The sequence below is a fragment of the Pteronotus mesoamericanus genome, unplaced genomic scaffold, assembly GCF_021234165.1.
Source record: "Pteronotus mesoamericanus isolate MK-2021 breed Mesoamerican mustached bat unplaced genomic scaffold, CSHL_Meso_final scaffold_85, whole genome shotgun sequence".
In the NCBI taxonomy this organism is placed as follows: Eukaryota; Metazoa; Chordata; class Mammalia; order Chiroptera; family Mormoopidae; genus Pteronotus; species Pteronotus mesoamericanus.
The window spans coordinates 56,882,054-56,905,131 of record NW_026555329.1 but is presented as its reverse complement, the minus strand read 5'-3'; positions in this window follow the sequence as shown (position 1 = coordinate 56,905,131).

The following is a 23,078-nucleotide window of genomic DNA, read 5'->3' as shown; positions in this document are numbered from 1 at the left end:
TGGCAAGAAATATTCCAAGTAATGAAAAGCAAATGTCTGCAACCAAGACTGCTCTACCCAGCAAGGCTCTCAATTCAAATGGAAGGTGAAATATGGAGTTTCCCAGACAAAAGAAGGCTAAAAGAAAACATCTCCATCAAACCAGCACTGCAAAATATGCTAAAGGGACTGCTTTAAGATGAGAAATAGTTTCTATAAATACCTAGTTCCTTTCGGAGTTGTCAATACTTGATATTACCAATATTTTTAATACTCATTAATCTGTGACAATGATGCTACATTAATTGTTCCTTTACTATTTGTTGAAACTAAACCTGTTTTTGTATATTTCTTGTCCATTTCTATTTAAAAAAAAAACTTTAAATGACTTTTTGGTATTCTTTATCCATTTTTTGATTAAATGTTTGTAGAACATTTTTCCCTAAAAAAACAAAAGAAAACCTATTAACTATATTTTAGATGTGGTGCAAATACTTTCCTATTCTATTCCTTGTCCTTTAACTTTTTTTATATGTATATTACTATATAGTCTTAAATATTTAATATAGTCATATTGTCAATATTTACAGCTTCTGGGTTTGAATATTTTACTTCAGGTCATAAAAAATATTGGTTCTATTTTCTTCTAAATCTCCTTAGATTCTACACATTGATTTTTAACTCACTTGAATATTTCTTGTAGAATGTGTGAAATAGGGCTCTATATTTGTTTTATTTCAAGTAATAGTGGTCTATGCATCTTATTTATTGAATAAACTTAATTTTCCCCATTGATTTGAAATATCAACTTAAATTATATATTATATTGTTAGACAGATATATATGTTTGTATCTAGATTGCTCATTATATTTCATTCATCTGATTGATTATTTCTGTGTTGGTGTCATGTTGTTTTAATTGCTGAGACTTTATAAGGGTTTTAATTTTTTAAATATTTTATAGTTAACTTTGACATTTAAAAAAATAAATAAAATCAATTTGCATTTAATAAAGAAAGAAAGAACGAACGAATGAAAGGAAGGAAAAGAGAGATGGAATTCCTACCTTTTGTGACAACATGGATGGAACTGGAGAATATTAAGCTAAGTGAAATAAGCCAGTTAATGAAAGACAAATACCATATGATCTCACCTATAAGTGGACTCTATACAACAAAGTAAACTAACGAACAAAATAAACCACAGGCATGGAAACATGAAGCAGACTGAAAGTGATGAGAGGAAATGGGGAAAGAGGACAATGGTGGAAAGAAGGGGGAGGAATTAGACAAAGAACATGTATGAATGACCCATGGACATGGACAACAGAGTGGGAATTGACTGTGGGAGTGGGAGGTGGGATGAGTGGAAGGGGGTAAAGGGGTAAAAATTGAGACAACTATAGCAGAATAAACATGATTTATAAATTTAAAAAATAAGAGTAAAAATGTAAAAGAAATAAAAAATAAAAATAAAGACAATGGAGGCAACTGTATTTGAACAGCAATAACCAAAGGAAAAGAAAACACATTGATTAAAAATAAATAATAAAATGTTTCACACATAAAAAAGGCTAAGAAATGAGCATAAATTTGCCTATCATTAATAAATGATAAAATGATTATATCAAGAGTGTTGTAGTGGGTTAAGATAAAGGTGGGACTATTCATTTTATGTTTAACAATATTTCCCTGGGCCAGAGAAAGTCAATCAGAGAAAAATTCTAAGAAGCTAGAGTTTAGCATGTTGCTTAGGTGTTGGTGTAGTTCATCGTTCTGTTGTTTGTTTCTGCTTAAATTTAGTCCAGCTCATTTTCACACATGTATTTATTATAGATACTCCATATATATGTTTATGTTTATTGTAAATATGTAACATATGGATGGATAAATTTCTTAGTTCCAATTATTAGGGTTCTCTTAAGATTGCATAATATTTCTAATGTCTGACATTTGTTAATTAGAAATCTTTTCTAAATTGATTTCTTTTTTTAATTAGTCTCCATTGTAAATTGCACATATGTGAGGATAAAAACCAGCCTACCACTAGATAAATGGATTCCTAACTGCCACAAGACTTTATACAGAATAAACTCTAACTCTCATTAAACATTTTTAACTAATAAAAGAGGAAAGTGCTTCTTGTTCTATGTACTTATGAATAAAAAAATAGTGTGTTAAATAATTCTAGATAATTTCTATGGTCTTCCTTCACTTCCTTCAAAGTGTATAAATACAATAATTTATTTACTTATTTATTGTCTAGTTGCTGCTATAATCTTTAACAAGGCTGCCTGACAATGTGTTTGAAGTATACTCCATGCAAATTATATGTGAAGTTTCAATCTCAATTGCTATGATTTTTGTGAAAGGTGTTGTACTTGCACATAAGAGGATCAAAAATAATTTGGATATATCTATCATGGCTTCCCAGATAATACTGCATCATGAAAATATTAAATATATATGTATTTTAAATGCTAAAAACAGTAGCAGCAACATCAAGATAAGTGATTAATGACTAGTTAGGGCTTATTCTTTTCCAGGAAACATATGAAGTGACTTTATTAAATTATTTTATTTAAAGCACATGAAAAGCATATAAGTTATGTTTCTATTTATAAATAAAAAACATAAGGTTCAACATATCTAAATAAGATACATACCCAATTATAAGACAAAACATTTTCTGTTTTCAAAATGATTTCTCAGAAAACTAAAAAATCACCATATATTAAATTTCTTATTAAGTCTTATGTTATAGAGTGCTCAATTTATTCTTCTTAAGTCTTATGTTATAGAGTGTTCAGTTTATTTTATTTTCAGCAAGAGTTTGTGTGTGAAGTGGGAAAGCAAAAACATATTGTGTTAGATTAATTATTTTCTTATGTGTTTAGCAAAGAAGTTGAACAAAAAATAATATTTCTAGGGAATTACAAATTTTAAATTACATTTTTTCAATTTATAGACATCTGTAACTGCAATAGAAGAGGCAGTTATACTATGGAAATATAATGAATATACTTATTGGATTAAGAGACTTACTATCCAGATATTAGACAAATATATACAGTGCAACCTCTGTTCTCAAACTTCATTAATTGCAGAAAACTCTTGGAGAAGTAATTTGATTGAAAACTTTTATTTTTCTCCTGAGAGACACATGAGTCATCATACAGGTATCAGCATGAAAATTTTGCTGGGTAGAGAATTGAAAGCCAAAGTTTTATTAGACAACCAAGACATTTTTCTGTGAACAACTTGATCAAGAATCAAATTGTTAAAGAAACAAGATGTTTGAAAACTGAGATTTGACCTACTGAGACTTGAAATAAATTTCCTAATGACAACAGTACACATGAATTTTAAAATAGTTGTACCATAAACAATTTGCAAGCACAGATAAAATGATGATATGCTGAGGAAAAATGAATTGTCAGATGTGACTTCATGGGCATTTGGTGGTTGTAAGGATTGGTCATGTAAAGAGTTTTATAATAATAAATGTGTGAAAATGAAGATAGTGAAGTTTGTGTTAAAATATGAACATATTTAACATGAAATTTGAGAGAATCTCAGACATTCAAGTAATCTACTTCATTAAAAGTGTGCAAAAACTGTTCTTGTTTTCACTGCAATATTTTGATTTCATCTTAATCCAGAATCTCTGTATATATGGGTATATGTAAAAATTGAGTTAAGCTCATACCACAGTTAATGGTAGACCTGAAATTCTATCCCACCCAGTTTGACATCAGTGCCTGCTTCCTTAACTATTACACATGATACCCTCCTACAGCCACTGAGGACTTAACTAAATTGGAGGTGCAGAACTGTGTTTTAGGCAGAAAGAAGTCGACAAAGGTTGTATTATATTCAGAGTGATGCAAGTGGCTACATTTGCCCAATTCAGACAGAGCAAGCAGAGGAAGAATCATGTTAAGAAGCTGATGTGTTGAAGGAGAAGTCAGATCTTAAAAGGTCATCTAAACCATGCTACATGCAAATAATGAAGTATTGCTGAAACGATTTAAGCAGGAGGAAGATACGGAAAGACATGTTTGTTAACATATATAGCTCCAAGGAATTATGCATGGGGATTTAGTAGCTTTTCATCCATTTTAAATAGTCTCCTTCATTCTTGGGTAGAATATTTAATGTTTTGTAAATGTTATTACTAATATAACAAAATGCAGCTTCATACCATGTCGTCTTGTTATCAAACATCTTGAAAATATAAGCCAATCTTACATAGCCATTCTCTTAGAGAAATCACGGTTCCTTAAATAACTTACTGCTGTTTTGGAAATGCAATAGACAGAGACAAATTTGAAGTCTGAGAGCTTTACCAAGAAGTTTACACATGAAGTATCCGCCTGTGCATAACAGGAGGATCTGGCCCCAGGTGATAGCAGTAGGGAGAAGAGGAAGCTTTAGAAATATAATCAGGACATATAAAATAGGAGTTTTAGCTGATTTGAAGTGAGATCTGAGAAAGAGAGAGGAATCAAGAATGATAATCATATTTCTGGTTTGACTACAGGATTGTAAATGGTCTCATTCATTGAAATAATACATTAGGAAAAATATATTTTCTGGAGGAGCTGGGATAAATTAAACTTCAGACATGTTGAGATGAGTTACATGAGGTCTGTCCGGAAAAAGTCCAGCCATAATTAATATAGTGAGAGTGATTTTCGTAACATGGATGTAACCTGGCAGCCAAGGGGTGAGGACTGGAATGTGCATGCTGAACGATAATGACTTCACTGTACTAGTCAGTGGAGGTAGCAGACGCCATTGAGTGAGCATGTACATTGTGTGGTCATCACACTCAAAATGACTGAGCAAGTAGAGCAACAAATCTGCATCAAATTTTGCATTAAGCTCAAACATTCCTCCATGGAAACTATTTGATTCAGAAGGTCGCAGCTATAGGCAAATGGTGATTAGCAATTTCATCACAACAATGCGCCTGCTTATGCATCATGTTTCATGCAGAGTTTTTTGACAAAACATTAAATCACCCAGGTGACTCAGCCCCCTAACAGACCAGATTTAGTGCCATGAGACTTCTGGCTTTTCCTAAAACTAAAATCACCTTTGAAAGGAAATAAATTTCAGACCATCGATAAGACTCAGGTAAATATGACAGGGCAGCTGATGGCAATTGGAAGAACTGTGTGAGGTCCCAAGGTGCCTGCTTTGAAAGGGACTGAAGTATCATTGTCTTATGTACAATATTCCTTGTATCTCATTTATTTAATGTCTCTATAGTTCATAGTATATGGCTGGATACATTCTGGATGGACCTCATTTGTAACAAATATAGATACAAATATTTAGCAACTTTGTGCTTTTTTTGTTGCTATTTCTGCTTTACATGTCTCATTAGTCCTCTAATTTTATGAAGAATTACATATTTTTATTTAGAGACTATCTCTATCAAAATCCATTTCCATTCTATATCCTGCAATGAATCAAAAATATTGAGATGACAGAGTTCAAAATTGAAGAACATACATCTATCTTTGATATCTTATTAAGTAAAGCCTATGTGTTCTAAAAATGTTTTAATTTACTATATAGGCTAAAAATAATTGGATATACCTTTATACTATGTACTGAATGACTCAACAAATCCCATTCTCAACATATTAACAATGAGGTTGCTAGGCATTTCTGTTAAACTGACCAGATATCAAACAAATAAAGTTTTAGCCACTATCGTATTCCAATAATACTGATTTACACTTGCATTATAAAATTTAAAATTTTTAATTCTTCTAAACATTTTGATTTCACAGAATAATGGTGATCACACAAGAAGAAAAAGTTGAAGAGATGGACTGAAGGTCATAGGAATGGGATGGAGTGCCAAATCTCATTGCTGAAAGAATGCATCTGCAGTAAAAGGGAGAACTCTCCCAAAGGTTGCAAGGGCTTAAGAATAGAAAATACAAAGAGGTGTTAAATAGGATATCTACCTTCAAACTGTTTTTCTTTCACATTGGAAAAGGACTGTGAAACACTACACTCTTGTTAACTAACACTGTAAAAACTGCAAGATGCAGGTCTAAAATGTAGATGATTCTGACTTCATAAATGACATACCTATCTATTTTCTTATTTCCCAACCTAAAGCTTCCTGTATGCCTTTGGTCTTGACTGCTGTAGCTTTAACAACCCTTCTTCCTTTAAAAATACATAAAAAGATCTTTGTAGATAAAGTCCCTGATATTTGAGCCTCAATGTTGGATTTGCTCTATAAAATACATATAGGTCAGATGAGATCATACATATTCAGGTCTGTGTGGCCATAGATGAAATACTGTCATTTACAACAACTTGAATGGACCTTGGGAAATCAGTCAGTCAGGGAAAGTTAAGAACCATATTATTTCATTCATATGTGGGATATAAGATTGACAGTAAAAAATGAACAAATAAGAAAAGCAAACAAAAACTCAGAGACAGACAAAAGCATGGTGGTTACCTGAGAGAAGCGGGGTGCAGGGTAGTAAAGAGAAAAGGAAGCCAAATATATGAAGACAGAAGATTTGAGCTTGGATGGTGGACACACAATGCAATATACAGATGATATGTCATAGAAATGTACCACTATGTAATTTTATTAACCAATGCAACCTCATTAAATTTAATAAAAAATAAGTATACATCAAAGTTCTGCCTCCTAATATTAAAACTTTTATAAAGTGACTTTATTTTTCTGGTACCTCTATTATCATCTGGATATACAAGATTATAATTCTTGGTTTGTAGGCTTATAGTTAGATCAAATAAAATTAATTTATAAATTTAAAACATTGAACAAAAACACAGTATATATTTAATATAGTTAATTTACTTTCAGAGCCTCTTTTAAAGCTTAATATTATTGTTTTGAATTTTGTTTTAAAAATCCACTAAGAACTATTAAAATTAATTTTTAAATTTTAAAATGAATTCAGCATTATTTTATTAAAATTAAAGTAAAAATTAGTTTGCAAGAGTAACATCTAATTACGTCTAAGTAATCATTTTCCTTATAATATTAATAAACTAAACTATGGAGATATATATTGTATATTCTTGTATATATAAACAATGTTGTTTACGACGATAAGAAATCAAAAGCAAGCAGGAAAACAGAAGGAAAGAGTATTTATATGATAGAAATAAAAATCCCATTTATTTAGCAACATAGCAGAGAAAACCTTTCAATTTAACAAGCCATTTTTATGCGTATGAAATTGGAATTGGAATTAGTGTTTGCCAGAGTGCCTGCACACTGAGGAGAAAAATCTTAGTAAGGAGAGTAAAGCAAATGGGTGAACCAACGGTTATAACAAATTCATCTCAAAACTATAGCTGACTCCTATGGTAAGTACGGCAAAAGAAGTTTGAGACTGCACACTGCAAAAACACAGCAGAAATCCTTATTAGAAAAGCTAAAAATGCTGAATAGACAGGATTAAGAGTACAAAACTTGCGGGGTTAAAGGATTTTTGGCAAAAACCTCATACTGCCAGCAAAAATCATGCCTTAAAGACAAGGATTATATTATAGGATTAAGGGGTACACTTTGACACTAAAAACAAACTGAAATAAACTTGCTAAAATGAACCTACAACCAATCCAACTACAGATCAAGGAAATTCACCTTTAATTGCCTTCCAAAAGAACCTTCCTTTGGGACAAGATATAGAAGTGGATGACAGTGATATTAATGATTTTGACCCTGCATAGGCTTAAACTAATGTGTGTGTGTTTGTATTGCAGTTTTTAAAAAAATGTTCAAAAATTAAAAATATTTAAATAGAAAATAGCCTGAAGTAAAGATATAATGAAAGAACATATTTCTGTACAGCTGTACATTTGTGTTTTATGCTCACTGTTATCATAAAACATTCAAATATTTGTGCATATAGTTTCTAAAGTAAAATATGTTATAGTAAGCTAAGGTTAATTTATTATTAAAGAAAGAAAAGTATTTTTAGAATAAATTTAGTGTAGCCTAAGTGTACAGTGTTTACAAAGGCTACAGCAGTGGACAGTAATGTCTGAGGACTTCACATTAACTCACCACTCACTGACTCACCAAGAGGAACTTCCAGTCTCACCAGCTACAGTCACAGTAACTGCCCTTTACAGGTGTACCATTTTTAATATTTCGTACCATACTTTTACTGCATCTTTTCTATGTTTAAATATGTTTACATATATGAAAATACTTACCATGTAATATTCAGTACAGCACATTACTATGCAGGCTTATAGCCTAGGAGCAATAGGCTATACCTTATCACCTAGGTGTGTAGTAGGCTATTCCATGCAGGTTTGTGTAGTGCATTCTCTGATGTTTGCAAGAAATCAGCTAAAGACACATTTCTCGGACTTCATCCCCACCATCAAGTGACATATGACTGTATAATCTGAATTCAAAAAGTGTGATGTTTAGCTCATTTCATTTCAAGTCCCCATCAAGTGATGTATGACTATAGTTTGAATTCAAGGAGTGTGATATTTAGTGTATTTCATTTCAACAGCAAAACTCAGTTATCAAACATTATAAAATTTTACAAGAAAAAAATTACAAACTAATATTACTAAACAATATAAGAAAAGCTTCAAAAATAAGTAAGAGTGAAATTTATCAATATAAAAAAGAAGATACAAGATGATCAAGATTATTTTTTATATTCGAGTATGAATTGAGATCATTTGTCACATTAAGAAACTCAAGAAAAAATACGTTTACCTTTATAAGCGTAGAAATTGACAGAATTTAAGTCATTAAAAATAATAATTCTTAACCAACTAGAAATAAAAGAGAACTCCCTCAGAATTTAAATGGGAAATTATTAAAATCCTATAGCTAATGTAATGCTTAATTGTAAAACTTTGAATAGTACTTCAGAAATTAAGAAAAAAAGTAAAATAAAAAAAAAGTTTTCCCTCAGCGCTTCTACTCAACTCGAGGGGATTTGTTTAGGGAAATCTGACAAAAATTGAAAGAAAAGGGCATAATAATTGATAAAAATATATTAATATCATATTCACATACACCATGTTCAAAAGAGACAAATTCTAAGGTATTTACAAAGTAATATTCTGTTAAATGATCCTGCTTAACTAAAGTTAAAACTATTGCCATACCATTTTCGCCTTCCTCTGACTCTGAATTAACAGGCAGAAAAGGGAGTTACTATCCTGGCTGGGTGACTGATGCTCATTACTAAGGGGAAATTGTGCTATTGCTGAACAACGGAGGTGAGAACACGTGTGATATAAAGAAGATTGCTTGGGATGTCTCTTAGTACACCATGTTGTGAATAAAGTCAATGGAAAACTAGAACAAGTCAAAAATTAGGTAAGACTGTTAATGGTCTATCTTTCAGAAATGCATTTGAGTCTACCTATCAGGCGAAGAACCACAAATAGCTAAGGTGTTTGTGAGATAAAAAGGAATACAAAATAAGTAGTAAATTTTACCTCAATTAAAAATTAAATTTTAAGTTTCATTAATCAAAGACAATTATGTTTTTGAGGTGTTTTATCCCTGTGTCATATATAATTAAAATTTAATAATCGTGTTTCTGACCTTAACTTTCAGACTTCCTCTCTGAACACTCCCTATCCATTCACTCCACTCTTGGAACTTGCTGTTGCTGGAACATGACAGTACACTCCACTTCAGGGCCATTGAATCTGCTGTTCCATTTATCTGGAAAGCACTATCAAGCTTTTGCTCCAATCTCAACCTTCAAATTTACAATGTAATTGATGGTCATCCTTATGTTCCAGCTGATTCCTCTTATCTTACTCCACATTTTGTTTCTTTTATAGCTCTAAGCATTCTCTAACATTTTATTTATCTCTCTTATCTATATATCTATCTATCCAACCATCCATCTCATCACTATTTAATGTTTGTGTATTAATTGATATATGCCAAGTATAAAAAAGTTTCTGATATATAGATGTTCAATAAATATTTGACAAAATAAATGCATTAGTCTCCATTACAACCTTTCTGAATAAATATGTTGCATTATCAAGTATATTTTTAAAGTATTTAATTTTATATTATCTACATTTCAAAATATTTTGCCCATAAAAAGGCTGAAGCATTGACATGTGACATTTCTATATAACTTTAAACTATCAAAAGTCTGATTCTTTTGTCTTTTTTTGTTAAGTAATTCTGTAACCAAAACACTTTTTAAAACATTTAAAGTATAATGATGTTTGAGATAAAGTCAAATACACAATATGGTAATTGTATACAAAGTGATAATAATTTAAATGTAAAATGATAAGGAAGACCCAGTACATTGTCTATTTAGTCCAATATTACTATAGTTGAACACATTTAGTCATTGCATTCTAGCATATAAAGTCATTGAGAAAAGAAGCGCAATAGATTTTACAAATTTCATTAAGTTAAAAGAAATATTTGTGAAAAGAAGAAAAGCATTATTTTCATGTAAATAAAATTTGAAAATATTTAGATTAAAATCAATTAAATGGGTTGTTAAAAAAGAGAGCAAAATGAATAGATGAACAAAATAGAAACAGTAGCATGGATACATGGAACAGACTGACAGTGGTCAGAAGGGAGTGGATGGATGAAAGAAGGTAAGAGAAATTTAAAAATTATATGGATAAGACATAGACACAGACAAGAATGTGGTGACAGCCAGAAGGAACAGGGGGTGGGGGAGGTGGAAGGGGGATAAAGGAGATAAATGAGGCTGGAAAGAGACTTGCTTTAGGTAATGGGCCTAAGATGCAGAGTGCAGATGATATTTTTTTGATTTCTACACTTGAAATATATATGGCTTTGTAAACCACTCACCCCAATAAATGCAATAAAAATAAAATAATATAATATTAAATGAGAAATATAAAATAAGAGAATTTCCCATATAGTGTTTTAGCTTTTTTTGATCCTGAAGACCTCAAATTAAATATATTTCAATGAAAACATTTCTGTGAAACTATAAGAAGTTTAACTTTAGCACCCAGATAATATAATATTTTATTTTTCAAAATATCATTTACTACATTCTTTGAAGTATCATTTACACACCATAAAATTAATTCATTTTAAGTGTTAAGTTCAATTAGTGTTTACTAATGCAAATCTTGTGTCTGCTTTCTGTCACTCAGCAAAATGTTTTGACATTAATTAAAGTTGACCTGTATATATTAATTTTTTACTTTTCATGCCTGTGTAGCATTCTAATGTATGTATATTACAAACATCATCTGTTAAATATTTGTATTATTTATAGTTTTGAATATAATTAATATATTATTAATATTTGTGAAAAATTTTTGTTGGCATATATTTTTGTTTCTAAAACGTAAGTTAATAGTTTCTGTGTCATATAGCAAGTGCATGTTTAACTACTTAAGAACTATATTACACAATCTTTGTCCCATTTAACTAACATTCCCACAAAGTAGTAAATTAATAGCCATGTAGGTTGTGACATAATGATTAACTTCCCCTATGGATATTCAGCTATTCTAGCATTGTGTGTTGAAAATACTTTCTTTTACTCTCTAGGCACCAATTAAAAAAGAAATTGGCTATATAGGTATGAATCTATTTCCTTTTTTTCAGTTTTATTGCAGTAAAAATGACAAATAATGGGTCTATTTCTTGATTATCTGTTTTGTATCATTGATATAAACATTTATCAATGTATCAGTATCACACTGCTTTCATTATGGTAATTTTATAGTCTTATAATCAAACAGGAATATTTTCCAAAAGTTTTCTTTTGGCTATTTCTAGGGCCTTCAGTATATTATGTACATTATATATAAATATATTTCAACCTTTACTCTAGCTATAGTGCTCTCTATATATAACTTTCAATTTCTTTTTTCTTTATTTCATTTTTTCCTGTTTTATTTTTATTTTATTTTTAATTTTTTTATTCTTTATTCATGTTTATTCTATAACAGTTGTCTCAATTTTTCCCCCTTTGCACTCCTCAACACATCTGTCTCTCCTCTCCCACAGTCAATTCCCACTCTGTTGTCCATGTCCATGAGTCATTCATATGTGTTCTTTTTCTAGTGCCTTTCCCTTCTTTCCACCAATGTCCTCCTCCATCTTCTTTGGTCACGTTCAGTCTGCTCCATGTTTCCATGTTCATGGTTTATTTTGTTCATTAGTTGATTTTGTTGAATAGATTCCACTTAAGATGAGATCATATGATATTTGTCTTTCACTGACTGGCTTATTTCACTTAATATAATATTCCCCAGTTCCATCCATGTTGTCACAAAAGGTAAGAGTTCATTCTTTCTTCCTCCTTCCTCCCTTCCTCCCTTTCTTTCTTTCTTTCTTTCTTTCTTTCTTTCTTTCTTTCTTTCTCTCTTTTCTAAAATGCAGATTGATTTTATTTATTTTGTAAATGTTAAGATCCATTATAAAATATTAAAAAATTAAGTCCATTATAAAGTCTTAGCAATTAAAACAACATGACACCAGCACAGAAATAATCAAGTAGATCAATGAAATAAAATGAGCATTCTAGAGACAAAGATATATACCTTACTAAGAATGTAATATATGATTAAATTGATATTTCAAATCAATAGGTAAAATAAGACTTATTCAAAAAATAAGATACATGGACCACTAGTACTTCAAATAAAAAAAGAGCCCTATTTCACACATTATACAAAAAAAAAATTCAGATGAGTTACAAATCTATATGTAATATTTAAGAAAGTTTAGGAGAAAACTCAAAATACTATTTTTCTTACCCTTACATAAAATATTCAAACCCAGAAGCTATAAAGTAAAATATTGACAATACGACTACATTAAACCTTTAAGACAATATAGTAATATACTTATAAAAAAGTTGAAGGACAAGTAATAGAATAGGAAAGTATTTGTACTACCTCTAAAAGAAGGGTTAATAGTTTCTGTTATTTTCTTAGGGAAAATATTCTACAAACATTTAGTCAAAAAAATGTATAAAGAATACCAAAAAGTCATTTAAAACTTTTAAAAATAATAGAACAAGGCAAGAAATATACAAAAACAGGTTTCATTTCAACAAATAATAAAGGAACAATTAAAATAGCACATCATTGTCACAATCAGGTTAATAAGTATTAAAAATATTGGTAATATCAAGTATTGGTGACTGTGAAAGGAACTGGGTATTCATAGACTTTTTTTATTCATCTTAAAGCAGTCATTTTACCATATTTTGCAGTGCTGGTTTGGTGGAGGTGTATTCTTTTAGCCGTCCTTTGTCTGGGTAACTCCTTATTTCACCTTCCGTTATAATTGAGAGCCTTACTGGGTAGAGCTGTCTTGGTTGCAGGCCTTTGCTTTTCATGACTTGGAATATTTCTTGCCATTCCCTTCTGGCTTGTAGTGTTTCTGTTGAAAAGTCAGCTGCTAGCTGTATCGTGGCTCTAATGTATGTTACTACCTGTTTCTCCCTTGCTGACTTTAGGATTCTCTGTTTGTATTTGATATTTGCCATTTTAACGATGATGTGTCTTGGAGTGGGCCTCATTGAGTTCCTCTTGAATGAGACCCTCTGTGCTTCCTTGATCTTTGTGACTTTTTCTCTCCTCCAATTAGGAAAGATTTCCATCATTACTTTTTCAAAATGGTTCTCTAACCCTTGCTTCTCTTCTTTTCCTTCCAGTATCCCTATTAAATGGATATTTTTATGTTTGAGGTTGTCTTGCATTTCCCTAAATGCCTCTTCATTGTTTTATAGCCTTTTTTCATTTTCTTGGTGTTTCTGGGAGCTTTTTTCTACCTTATCCTCTGGCTTGCTGATTCATTTCTCTGCTTCATCATGCCTGCTTTTGATTCCTTCTACTGTGTTCTTCAATTCAGAAATTGTATTCTTCATTTCCTCTTGCCTCTTATTGGTACTTTCCATGTCTTTTTTTCATGCTGATATGGTTTGCAGTGAGTTCCTCATAGTTTCTCTGTAGTTTTTGATAATTCTCTCTGAACTCACTGAGTTTATGGAGCTTCCTTAGAACCATAGTTTGGAACTCAATATCTGATCGTTTACTTGCCTCTCTTTCATTTAATTGTCTTTTTGGGGATTTTTGTTTTCCCTTTGACTGGGGGATGTTTCTTTGTCTTCCTGTTATTTGTGAGACTCTTTTGTTTGTTTATTTGTTTGTTTCTGCTTAAATTGATATGTCTTGATTTCCTGACTTTGTGGTATGAACTTCCGTGGTAAGAGACGGCTGTTTTTACTCTCCAGATCTGCCTGACAATGTCAGATGTTGACCCTGTCTGACCTCAGGCAGTCTTCTTGAGTCTTCCAGGTGTCTACTATCTGTGACTATCTCCTTCAACTGTTAATCTAGTCACTTTGCACTCAGCAAGTCAGCTTAGAGACAACTGGGCAGGACAGAGTCCCTCTTAGGGGCAGGGCTATTGGGTCCTCTCATACTATTGTGACTCAGGGGCGTGGTCTACCTGAGCAATATGGCTGCTGCTGTCTGGGAGATGAATCAGTACCAGGATCCCATCAGCTACTCTCTCAGTTTTCTCCCCAAAGCCTCACCCCTCAGTCTCTCCCCAGGCATCTGCGGCCCACTCTGCTGCCACCTTTGCCATAAACTAGGGTAAGTGGCTGCGAATAAAAATTGATGTGTCGGCACTTTAAACAGCTCTTTGCTCTCCAGCTGCCCATCTCTGGCAGAAAGCAACCCTTCTGCTTTTCACAGCTGGTGGTTATCTGTGTACTTTTTGGGCTCTGGTGCTGTAGGCTGGAGATCCCCATTTATGGTTTAGACACCACCATTCTCAGGGGAATTCAACTGGCCATTTCAATATCCTTCTGGCACTGCCTCCTGTGGGTGCCCCTCCCACCTTCTCAAGCCTCTACTGCACTCCTTACTGGTTAGGTTGTGCTAAAGCTGATTCTCCTGTCTGTCTGAAGTTATAAGGTTCCTCTCTTGCTATTGTTCAGTTGTTTGTTCCAGGTGATTTCTCCACAATTTAGTTGTAATTCCAGGTTGGTCCTGGGAGGAGGTCAGTGTGACTTCTACTCACTCCTCCTCCATCTTGATTCCCCCATTTTCTACCAAGTGTTCATGAATGGATGAGCTTGATTGGGGGTGTGTTTAGTCTACAGATCAATTTCAGTATAGTTAACTTATCAATAGTAGTATTGCAATCAATGAACATGATATATTTTAACTTCTTTAGGTGTTTTTAGTTTTTCTCAACAATGTTTTCACTGTTTTTCTATTGTACATATTTTATTCAGTTTGTAGTTATTATATGTTTTAAATATAATATTTGAATGTTTATTACTAGCTTATATAAATACAACTGATTTTTGTATTTATCTTATATACTGTAACTTTTTAAAATTTACTTATTCTAATAGTAGTTTTGTGGATAATTAAGTATTCATTCTTTGCCTAGACATAGAACATTTCACTCTTTCTATGTGAGGCTTATTTTTCAGCTGCAGAATCAAGGGAACCCTTCTATACACTTCTGTAACTCATTCCCCTCTCTCCACTTCTGTGTTCCTCAGATTCTAGACACCTTAATTTCTTCCACTCTGATTAATATCTTTTCACCTCAGTGAGACCATTGTGTTCCTATAAGGACATCATTCTTTAAACTTCTGTCCACAAAATACTTCTGGGAAGAAATCCAATGTGTTAATAGAATGCTCCTCATTTATTTTCCTCTTGTAGGGATAACAGCCATGTGCTGCCTTTAATTCAATATCTATAAACTATTGTGTTATATGTTTTTTCAATGTTTTAGTTCTTTACAGTGAAAGAGGAAATGCAGTGCTAATTTGTTCATCATGGTCAGATGCAGAGTATGGTAGTTTCTTAAATATTTTATTGTTTTAGAAAATAAACTGCTGGTTTTCAACTTCTTTGCATGTCTTAAGATTTTTTTGCTGAGACCTTAAAATTTTAAATACTGTAACACAGCAATTCTGGAAATCAGATACCCAACCCTCTCTGGGGCCTATTGTGGTTATTCTTTGCTTGTTTAATACTTTTTCTGAATAATTCTTTAAAGTCTATGTTCTTTACTATGTCCAGCAACTATAGTCTTTGCTCAATTAGCTTAGTTGTCAATTAAGGATTACACTGAGATTTCCTTAAATGACTGGAATCTATATCTCAATCTTTTATAAAGGGCTCTGCTTATATGTGCGTGTGTGCATGCATGGTTGTGTGCGTGCGTTTGTTTGGGCATGCCTTCAACCCTCAACAAGCCAGGTAAAAATTCTGCCTTTATTATTATTTCCTGATTGAGCAGAGCTTCAAAGTCAGGCTAAGGGAGAACTTAAGGCTATCTCAAGTCTCTCTGGGTCATAAACAAAGACCTGTCCATATCTGTGGCCCTGTAGCTTCCCAGGAATATGTTGGAGCTTTTCAATGACTCCATGGACATTTATTTCTAAACTTTTCCTTTTGAGCTTTTGTGGATTGCCTATTCTTTTCCTAACTTATTTTCCCACCTCAGGCCAATGAAAGTTAATCAATGACCTTTAATTATTTTTTGACAATTACCTAAGGAGAAAAGGTTATTCCTCTTGAGCCCCAAGTCTGGTCAAGCATGGACAGACTTAACAATTGGGATTTTACAAAGAACTGCCTAATTGTTCAAATAATAACAGCCTTCAGGAATGAAGTTTGAATGAGCTAAAATTTCATTTTGTCTCCTCCAATGGCTGCCAGTCTATTTGGTTTCAGCATGATTGTAGCCCATTTGTTTTGTTTCCTATAGGACTGAACAGAATAACACAGCAACAGGCAAATTACATCACTGAGCTCACTGTGCTTACCAAGGCACAGCCCCCCACAACTGCTTTAATATACACTCTATGAACTGCTGCATGTATACCTTTGGCTAATTTCAAAATTTCTGAAAAAGTTGATTTTGACACTTCATTGTGTCAGTTTATCATTGTTTTACGAAGGAGGAAATTTTCAGAGGCCCTTCTGCCTCCATTTTTCCTAGTTTTACAGTGATTATATTTTATATATCTTAATTTCATTTCTGTTATTTATGTGATAAACCTATCCATCAGCATTTTTTGATGAAAAGAATAAAGGTTGTTTTATTGTTTCCTAGAGGCAAGGCTCAAGACAGACAACTCCAGCCAATAATGTATTACAATGAAAATAAACATAAAATAAGAATAATAAAATCATACTTTTATAACTCTATGATGATTACTCTTATAAGGGAATATGCCTTAGTAGTTGTTTTGGAGATCTACCTGATATTTATTCAAATGGAATGACAGTATGTGTTATTTTATTTTTATATACTTTTGTTTACATTAAAAGATCAAGATGGATAATTACAGATAAAAATATTGTATTAAGCAGATTTGGGACTGTCCTGGCCAGTGTTACTTATCTCTCAGATTCTATTTGAAACATTACTTCTTGTGAGTGCCCAGTTGTCACCCAGATTAATTCATTAGGTCTTTTTTAAATGTTCCTATAATTCATGTGTTTCACTTTCTACGACTCATTTCTTTCCTTAAATTTAATAAACTTGGCAACTCTAACCTTCCTGCATTAATCAAGCTTTGGTATATTCCATTTTTAAACTAGTAGCAATCACTTAAGGTGTCAATGGTAAATATTTTTTTCTTTTCCTTTTTTTTTTTTTTTTGTGGTTCTGAATTTTGTGGGGATTTTTTTCCCCTACCCTCCAGAATGACCCTAGACCATTTTACTTGCTGTCACCTCCTATGGAATTGTTTATTTCTTATTCTCCTTACACAGAGTTCTGGAATGAGCCTTCTGAGGGCCCAAATTTATACAGAATTATCCCTCACCATATCTCTTTTCCTATGCTGTGTGAAGCCATCAAAAAATGAAAGCTCACGATTCCCAGAGTTTGAAAGTATCTCTCAAGGTGAAGACTAGCTTTGGTCCTTGCTTACCAACCCATGTTTCCACTTTCTTTTTTTTCTTTTTTATTATATTTTAAATTTCTATTGCTTTTCTATTGGAGTTGTCTCAATTCTTCCCCCTTTGCCATCTTCTGCCCAATCCACCTCTTTTTCCCACAGTCAATCCCCACATTGTTTTACATGTCCATGTGTCATTCATACATGTTCTTTGACTAGTCCATTCTACTTCCCACCAGTTTCTCCCCTTCTCCCTCCCCTCTGGTTACTGCCAGTCTGTTCCACGTTTCCATGACTCTGGTTCTACTTTGCTCGTTGGTTTAACAAAATGAATAGGTGAGTCCATATACTGTAATTGTCTTTCACTGCCTGGCTTATTTCACTTAACACAGTATTGTTCAGTTCCACCTATGCTGTTGCAAAAGGTAGAGGTTCCTTTTTTTCTTTCCTCTGCATAGTATTCCATTGTGTAAATGTACCACAGTTTTTTGATCCACTCATTTACTGATGGGCCTTTAGGCTGTTTCCAGTACTTGGCTATTATAAATAGCACTGTCATGACCATAAGGGTGCTTAAGTCTTTTTGAATTGGTGATTTGGATTCTTAGGGTATGTTACCAGCAGTGGAATAGCTGGGTCATAAGGCAGTTCCATTTTTAATTTTTTGAGGAAATTCCATACTGCTTTCCATAGTGGCTCCACCAGTCTGCATTTCTCCCAACAGTGCACTAAGATTCCTTGTTCTCCAGATCCTTGTCAGCATTTTTTGTTTGCTGATTTATTAATGATCGTCATTCTGACAGGCATGCGGTGATATCTCATTGTGGTTTTTACTTCCATCTCTCTAATAGCAGGTGATGTTGAGCATCTTATCAAATGTCAAAGGGACAAATGTATGTCCTTCTGGAGAAGTATGTATTCAGGTCTTTTGCCCATGTTTTAAATATATTTTTTGTCCTCCTGGTGTTGAGCCATATGCGTTCTTCATATATTTTGGAGATCAAACCCTTGTATGATGTATCATAGACAAAATTATTCTCCCATATGGGAAGTTCCCTTTTCATTTTGATGATGGGTTTTTAGCTATGCAGAAGCGTTTTAATTTAATATAGTCTCACTTGTTTATTTTTATCCTTTAATTTCCTTGCCCTAGGAGATGTATCAGCAAAAATATCGCTACATGGGATATCGGAAATTTTACTGCCTATGTTTTTCCTTCTAGGACTTTTATGGTGTCTTACATTTAACTCTTTTATCCATTTAGATTTTGATCCAGTGTATGGTGCAAGATGGCCTAGTTTTTTGTTTATTTACTTATTTTTTGTATGTACCATTCTAGTTCTCCCAGTACCATTAAAGAGACTATTTTTAACTCATTGTATACTCATGCACACTTTGTCAAATATTAATTGACCATAGAGACATGAGTTTATTTCAGGTCTCTCAATTCTGTTCCATTGATCTTGTGTCTGTTCTTGTGCCAGTATCAGACTGTTTTGATTACAATGACCATTCAGTATAGTTTGATATCAAGTATTGTGATCCATTCTACTTTGTTCTTCCTTTTGAAGATTGCTGAGGCTATTCAGGGTTTTCTTCAGTTCCATATACATATTTAAAATATTTGTTCTAGACCTGTGATATATGTTGTTTGTATTTTAATAAGAATTGCATTGAACCTATAGATTGCTTTGGGTAATATGGACATTTTAGTGATGTCAGTTATTCCAGCCCATGAACATGATATATGCTTCCATATATTTGTATGTTCATCAATTTTGTTCACTTTTTTAATGTATTGATGGATGTAATTTGCCAATATTTTGTTGAGGATTTTAGCGTCTATGTTCATCCGTGATACAAGCCTGTAGTTTTCTTTCTTGGTTGTGTCCTTAGCTGGTTTGGGGATTAGGATGAAGCTGGCCTCATAAAAAGAGTTTGGGAGTCTTTCCTCTGGATAGGTTTTTTGGAGTAGTCTGAGTAGGATAGAAGTTAGCTCTTCCTTAAATGTTTTGTAAAATTCTCCTGTGAAACCATCCAGTCCAGGGCTTTTGTGTGCCGGGAATTTTTTAATTGCTGCTTCAATTTCACCAGTTCTTATCAGTATATTCAGGCTTTCTGTTTCCTCTTCATTTGGTGTTGGAAGGTTATATTTTTCTAGAAATTTCCCCATTTCACTGAGGTTTTCAAATTTCTTGGCATATAGTTGTTCATAATAATTTCTTACAATCCTTTGTATTTTTATGATATCAGTTGTTATTTCTCCTCTTTCATTTCTGATACTATTTATTTGGGTCCTCTCTCTTTTTTTCTTGATGAGTCTGTAAAGGCTTTCCAATTTTGTATATCTTTTCAAAGAACCAGCTCCTGGATTGGTTGATCCTTTGAATTGTTCTTTTGGCCTCTATGTCATTCAGTTCTGCTCTGATCTTGACTATTTCTTTCCTTTTACTCACTCTGGGCTTTGTTGTAGTTTCTCCAGTTCTTGAAGCTGTAGGGTTAGGTCATTTTTTAAAAATGTTTCTTTTTTAGTTAAGCCTGTGTTGCTATGAACTTCCCTCTAGGACTGCCTTCTCTGTGTCCCAAAGGTTTTGGACTGTTGTGTGTTCATTTTTATTTGTCTCCAGAGGTTTTTTTTTATTTCTTCTCTTATCTCATTATTGACCCATTCATTGTTTAATAGTCTACTGTTCAGTCTCCATGAGTTTGCAAGTTTTTGAAGTTTCTCTTTGAGGTTGATTTCATTTCAAGCCCTTTTGGTCTGTGAAAATGCTTGATATGATTTCAATTTTCTTGAATTTATTGAGGCTTGTTTTGTGTCCTGTCATGTGGTCTATCTTTGAAATGTTCCATGTGTATTTGAAAAGAACGTTTATTTTTCTTCTTTGGGATGGAAGGTTCTATATAGGTCAGCTAAGTCCATTTGATCTAGTGTGTGATTCAGTTCCACAACATCCTTGTTGTTTTGTTTGGAAGATCTATCCATTGTTGACAGTGGGCAGTATAAAAATACCATACTATCATTGTATTGTTGTCTATATCTTTCTTGATGTCCTCCAAGGTTTTCCTTATATATTTGGGTGCTCCTATATTGGGCACCTATAGATTTATAATGTTTATGTCTTCTTGATGGATTCTTCCTTTGAGTATTATGAAGTGTCCTTCTGGGTCTTTTCTTATAGCTTTTGTTTTGAAGTCTATTTTCTCTGATATAAATATCGCTGCCCCTGCTTTTTTTCCCTGTCCATTTTGCTTGGAATATTTTTTTTTCCATCCCTTTACTTTCAGCCTGTGTAGGTCATTTGTTCTGAGGTGGATCTTTTGTAGGCAGCATATGTGTGAGTCATGTTTTCTTATCCATTCAGCTACTCTATGTCTTTTGATTGGAGCATTTAATCCATTTACATTTAAAGTTATTTATGATAGATACATATTCATTTTTTTTCTTTGTACTGTATACCTATCTTTCTCACTCTTTTTCTTCAACTTCTCAAACCAATCCCTTTAGTATATCTTATAGTGCTTGTTTGGTGGAGGTGTATTCTTTTATTTTTCTTTTGTCTGAGAAAGTCCTTATTTTGCCTTTCATATTAATGGGGAAACTTGCTAGGTAGAATAGTGTTGGTTGCAGGCCTTTGCTTTTCATTACTTGGAATATTTCTTGCCATTCCCTTCTGGCTTATAGTGTCTGTTGAGAAGTCAGTCATGGGCCATATCAAGGCTCCCTTGAATGTTACTACCTGTTTCTCCCTTGCTGCCTTTAGAATTGTCTCTTTGTCTTTGATATTTGCCATTTTAATGATTTTGTGTCTTGGAATGGGCCTCATTGAGTTCTTCCTGAATGGGATCCTCTGTGCTTTCTGGATCTGAGTGACTTTTTCTCCTCTAATTAGGGAAGTTTTCCATCATTACTTTTTCAACCAGGTTCTCTTTCACTTGCTCTTCTTCCCCTTCTAGTATCCTTATTATATGTATATTTTTACATTTCAGGTTGTCCTGCATTTCCCTCAACCCCTTTTCATTCTTTTTGAGTCTTTTTTTTCATTTTCTTGCTCTTTCTGGGAGCTTTTTTATACCTTGTCCTCCAGCTCACTGATTCTAGCCTCTGCTTCATCTAGCCTGCTTTTGATTACTTGTAGTGTATTATTCAATTCAGAAATTGCATTCTTCATTTCCTCTTGCCTCTTATTAATAGTTTCTATATCTTTTTTGCATGCTGATAGAGTTTGCAGTAAGTTCCTCATAGTTTCCCTCTAGTTTTTCATAATTCTCTTTGAGTCCTTTCAGTAACCTTATAGCCATTATTTTGAACTTTATGTCTGATACATTGATTTTCTCAATTTCGCTTTGCAGTCTTTTTGAGGATTCTTCCTTTCCTCTCCATTGCGGGTTGTATCTTTGTCTTCCCATTTTAGATGACTCTTTTTGTTTGTTTCCATGTATTAGACTGATTTTTTTGACTCCCTGTCTTCACAATGTGACCCTCTGTGGTAGGAGACCTGTGGGACTCCATGGTGCAGTCTCCTTGATCTTTTGAGCTGGATGCTCTTGAGATGACTTTTATGTGAGATCTCTTGTTGTAAATGGTCATTTATTGCTATTGGGTTGCTCTTTGGTAGGTATTCCCTTTGGCTGGCTGGATGAAAGTCACTATGCCCACCACAACTTGTGTGCTGTTGTACATATGGCTTCCAGGACAAAACAAAACAACCCAGAAAACAAAACCTTCACCCACAAAAATAACACCTTCCCACAACCATACCATCAACAAAAAATAAGCAAATATTCATAAAGATGGGAAAAGAGTAAGACTATTGAATGAAAGGAAAATTGAATATGAAATGCATAACAGAAAGAAAAATGATTTTGAGAGGGTATAGGGAAGAGAAATAATGAGTAAGGAACAGAAACAGGAAAAGAAAGGAAGAAAACTAAATTTACATTGTAACTTAAATAAAGGAGGGAAGAAAGCAAAATGGAATAAGAAAAAGGAAGAGTATAATATGAGGTTTAAAAAAATAATGTAAAAAATAGGAACCAAATTGGAGAAAAACATCCACTACAGCAATATCAATAATAAATGAACAAAGATTAATACAAGTGGAAAGAGTTTAAGTAAGAAAAAAGAAAGGAAAAATTGATTATGAGATGTCTAAAGGAAGGAAGAGCGATT